Raw genomic sequence first — 5391 nt, 5'->3', positions numbered from 1 at the left:
AGCAGGTCCCTAAAGTAGAAAATGAAGACAAATGTCATTTCAGCAGGCACTTCCTTAAGCAAGGCAATAAAACTGATCCATCAAAGTGAGAGTGAAAATAGCAAAATTTCAACATAAAATAATTTAGTAAGACTGCATTAATATGGCCAATATGTCCAGAATAAATGAGGTGACAGTCCCACTCTGCTCTGTGCTGACCAGACCAAATTCAGGCATTGGAATATATTCCGAGGGCTACATATGATGAAAGACCTTATTGACTTGGAGTATGCACATCCAAAATAATGTAGCCAAAATGGCAAAGAAATGGAAGACCATGTCTTATAAGGATCAGATGAAGGAAACCAGGATGTTTACATAAAGGTTCTGAATCTAACAAGTACAAACTGAAAGAGTCCTTAGAAATGATCTACATCAAACTTGCTCTTGAGGGGCAGCTAGGTGGCGCAGTGAGTAGAGCACCAGCCCTGGAGTCAGGAGGACCTGAGTTCAAATCCGGCCTCAGACACCTGACACATGTACTAGCTGTGTGACCTTGGGCAAGTCACTTAACCCCAATTGCCCTGCAAAAAGAAAAAAAAAAAACTTGCTCTTGAAAAAATGGGGAAAGCGAGGTTCAAAAGGGAAGTGCCTTGCCCCTGGGAATGTGGCTAATCAGTAGCAAAGATAAAGTCTTGAACCCAGATTTTCAAACTCCTGATAGGTAGAAAGGAAGAAGGTAGTTGGAATGGGAGAAGGGAATAACCATTTATAATCTACTATGTGCCATACCCTGTGCTAAGTGCTATACGAATATCTCATTTTGGACTCACAATAACCCTGAGAAGTAGCTGCTATCATTATCCCCTTGTTACAATTGAGGAAATTGAGGCAAATAGAATTCAAGTGTCTTACTTAGGGTCACACAGCTAGTAAGTGTCTGAGGCTGGATTTGAACTCAGGTCTTCCTGATTCCAGGCCCAAAACTCTATCCAATGTGCATCATCTGCTCCCTATAAACGATAAGATTAGGTTAGATGCCCACTGAGGTCACTTTCAATTCTAGATCTATGAATCTAAGTTTCAAGAGAATGCATAGTATCTTTCTCGAAGAATATATTTGTCACGGGGAAAAAAAGGGGATTAGATTTGTCCTTGGCCCATGAAAGCAAAACAAAAAGCAAGAACTAGAAACTGCCTAGAGAAAAGAAAAACTTACCAATTTGAGCTGTCCTGGAGTAGAATTGGCTACATCTAGAGGTCATGGATTCCTCCTCACTAGAGATTATCAAGCAGACGCTGAAAGAACATTTCTCAGCGATACTGAGACTTCTTAGATTGTAGCTGAATTAGATAACCTTCAAAGCCCTGTCCAACTTTGAGATTTTATTATTCAGGCTCCAATTCTGTCATTATTCACTAAATGTTACAGTGTTACTCACTAAAGGCAGAAATTTAGGATTAATTTCACCAGGTTTAGATTAGGTTTGTTTTTTTTTTTACCTAGCTGCTAAGCTCAACACAAGAAATTCAAGTGTCATTATAACAATGACTGGAAATAATAAAGTTAACATCTGTATTGGGCCACACATTTTTTACTGATTTTTTCCCCTTTAATAAGTCACAGAATCAAATGAAGATCTTTCTCAAGTCAATGATCTACTGGGGAACTGTTTCCATTTTGAAGTTTCACAAGGATCTCTGCAACCATCTTTGCTGCTTATTCAGCAGGTGAAAACCTACAGATTTGGAAAAACATATAGAAGCAAGAAAAAGCACATGCTCCTGGGATCTAAAATTACTGAATAATCAAACCTTCGGGGAACAGATTGCTAGTGGGGGGGGGGGGATGGGGAGGAAAACTGAATGTTTTCTTGCCAAAAATAAAGCTATTGTTGTTGCTTACTGAAACAAAATATTTTGTCATTTTAATTTTCAGCAATATAAGCTAGATGTTTTATGAAAGCAGGCATAATTTTTCCATTCTGGGCAAAGCAGAGTAAATGCTACTGGGAGGTTGGCCACAGCTTTTTTCAGGACAGAATGGTTGAAAATTAAGCTACAATTGATTAATGGTCAAAGGATATGAACAGGCAGTTTTCTGATGAAGAAATTAAAGCTATCTTTATTATATGAAAAAATGCTCTAAGCTACTAATTGATTACAGAAATGCAAATTAAAACAACAACTCTGACCCTTTCCCTTTTCTCCTGTCCCCTCCACTGCTGCCCCTCTCCCTTCCCCTCCCTGTCTCCCTCCTTCCCCATCCCCATCCTTCCCTCCATCCTTTCTCCTTCCTCCTTTCCCCGGCCTAGACAATGCCATGGTGGAGACAGCTGAGGAGACCATGGAGCCCACCGAGGCAGACATCATGGGGCTGTGTCAGGACATGTTCTGCAAAATGGCCACGTACCTGACAGGCGAGCTGACAGCTACCAGTGAAGACTATAAACTTCTGGAAAATACGAACAAACTGACTAGCTTGAAGTATCTAGAAATGAAAGATATTGCAGTAAACATAAGTAGAAACCTAAAGGACTTAAAAGAGAAATATGCACCACTTCAGCCTTATCTGGATCAGATCACTCTAACTGAGGAGTGAGTAGCAGCTCCTGAGCAGGCAGCTTACAAGTTGGATGCATATTCAAAGAAACTAGAAGCAAAATACAAGAAGTTAGAGAGGCGATGAAAGAATTCTTTAGCACAGACTTTTAACTACAAGAATGTTTTATAAGAGCTGAAATAAGTGGGATGGAACTTATCACTATGCTTCAATTCCCAAAAAGAAGCGGTACAGTTGATCCAAGGAGAATCCCAGCCCCCACCTCTGGTTCGATGTGTAACTCTGGCCATCCCCACCCCCGCCATGTTTTCCTAAACCTGTACCCCCAGAACTTCATCTTATCGTGTGCTTTGTTGTGTGCCCTTGACCAAGGCTCAGAAATCAGGATCAACCCGGTCTAGAGCACATGTGGCTAAAAAAGTTGTGGTATATGAATGTAGTGGAATACTACTGTGCTATAGGAAATGATGAGCAGGCAGATTTCAGAAAAACTTGGAAACACTTACATGAACTGATGCTGAGTGAAGCGAGCACAACCAGAATATTGTACACAGTAACAGCAACATTGTGTTATAATCAATTTTGATAGACTTAACACTTCTCAGCAATACAATGATCTAAGACAATTCCAAAATATCTATGATTGAAAATGCTATTCACACATCTAGAGAAAGAACTATGGAGTCTGAAGGCAAATCGAAGCATACTATTTTCTCTTTTTTTTCCTTTCTCGTGGTTTTCCCCTTTTGTTCTGATTCTTCTCTCACAACATGACTAATATGGAAATGTTTAACATGATTATACAGGTACGACCAATATCAGATTGCTTGCCATCTTGGGGAGAGGGGGAGGGGAGGAAGGAAGGGAGAGAAAAATTTGGAACTCAAAATCTTATAAAAGTCAATGTTGAAAACTATCTTTATGTACAATTGGAAAAAAATGAAATACTATTAAGTGGGGAAAAAGAAAACTATGGACAATATCAGCTAAATTTGTTTCTATATATTTTCATTGTGTTAATTCTGTTTTCTGCATATAGTTTGAAAGGTTAATGTTTTTGGTTTAAAGGCATAAATAATAATCCACTATTGGCAAAATGAAAGAGATTCGGTTTCCAAAAAAAAGAAATTAAGCAGTTAAGCTTCCCATGGAAAGAAATGGGAAAGGTTAAAGATAGAAAAAAATATCCCATACATAAAAAAAGATTCATAGCAGTAGTTTTTACTTTTATTTATGTCTTTATGATATAAAAAAACTGGAAAGGAAATGGGGGCCAATCAAATAGTACCATAAAAATAATAAATATTACAAATTTAGAAAAATTTGCATTGATGCAGAGTGAAAGAAAACAGAACCACAAGAAAAATATAGACAGTGTAAATGAAAATAATCCTGAAAAGCAGCTGAACTGAGATTAAATGGAATTACTAATGTTGAATCCAGAGAACCAATGCTGTAATGCACCTCTGTCTTCTTGGAAGAAGGGGAAAGAAGAAGTATGGGTGCCCAAAATATTGCATACCCCAACATATATGATTGTTGTGTCTTTTGGTTTTTCTTGACTGATTATCCTTGTTACAATGAAAAGTGTGTTGTTTGAGGGATAGAGGGGGCTAGAAAATGATTATGGTATAAAAAAGGCGGGGGACATCACTAGAACTTAAAGATAATGAGCTAACAGAGAGATACAGAGAGACAGAGAATAAAAGGAAAGAACATTTTCATAGGAATTTTTTTAAATATTTAAGAGATTTTGGAATATAACCACTGTAACTACCTAGAAATACACAATATTTTCATAATTTGGCCAACTGATTCAAGAGACAGATTATCTGTATTCACTCTACAGATAAAATTGGTCATCTTGAGAAAACAAAGGACTGTTTCACTCTTATCAAGTCTGAAAAAAAGTCCATGTCTCCTTCCAGCCCCTAAAACAAAATTTGTCACAAGTAAAAAGAAGCTCTCCCCTCACACTCTTTCATCAAACATTTTAATGGGGCATAAGCCACAGTGAGAATCCTGCTGTTTGCTGTTAAGCGAAACTATATATAGGAACTTATTCTCAGATGAAAGTTGGTGAGAAATGCACATACTGGTAGAAAAAGCACTTAATCATTAACTCATTCAGTGCACCCTTCTGGAAAAGGTTCTTTGAGAGTATTAAATGCACCCTGTAGGGAGGACTAAGTTCAGAGGTCCATTTTCTTCCTGAGAGGGCAGAATTTACTCTGGATGCATTAGGTTTCTGTGTACTCACTGCATCATTTTCCATATTCGACATGCTAATCCATGCTTTTGTTCTAATAATAATAAGCATGGAGTAGAAAGAGGGCTATCTCTGGAGTTGGGACCCCTGGCCTCATGCCCTGGCTCTCTTTGCAGTTGAATGAACCTGAGGAAATCGAGGAACCATTCTAAACCACCATTTCAAAATCTACAAAGTGGGATCTTCTACCTACCTCACAGGGGAGTCATGTGGAAGGTGCTTTGCAAAGCATACTGTACTAGAGATGGGTGTTATTGTATTCTATTAATTTTCCCTGGCACTCCTTCTATCATATTCCCCTCCCAATCAGCCAGCCACAGGTTTTCTGTTCCCTCCTCAGTTCTACTGTATTCTACTGTTGCTGCTCTCTCTGAGCAGGCCTTTGCAACTGTGCCTTTGGAGAATATGGCTATTGCTGGGTACAGCTAAGGCAGGTCCAACCACCAAGCAAGTATGCCAGTGCAAGCAAAAAGCAGTTCACTATGTTCTGCTCTTTTCACCCACCTGCCCGTTAGTAGGACAGGCAGGTGGTTCCATTAAGGAGATAGCACCTGTCATATGATTGACACCAGGCAGAATG

The 5391-nt window shown here is 38.9% G+C and overlaps 1 pseudogene; it reads left to right on the top strand.

Moving 5' to 3' along the window:
- The first annotated feature begins 2302 nt into the window (after positions 1–2302).
- Positions 2303–2668, top strand: LOC118830533 (annotated as a pseudogene).
- The last annotated feature ends 2723 nt before the right edge of the window (positions 2669–5391 follow it).

This window comes from Trichosurus vulpecula, chromosome 9, assembly GCF_011100635.1.
Source record: "Trichosurus vulpecula isolate mTriVul1 chromosome 9, mTriVul1.pri, whole genome shotgun sequence".
Taxonomy (NCBI): Eukaryota; Metazoa; Chordata; class Mammalia; order Diprotodontia; family Phalangeridae; genus Trichosurus; species Trichosurus vulpecula.
The sequence above is the reverse complement of the archived record's forward strand: the minus strand, read 5'-3'. Positions and strand labels throughout refer to the sequence as shown.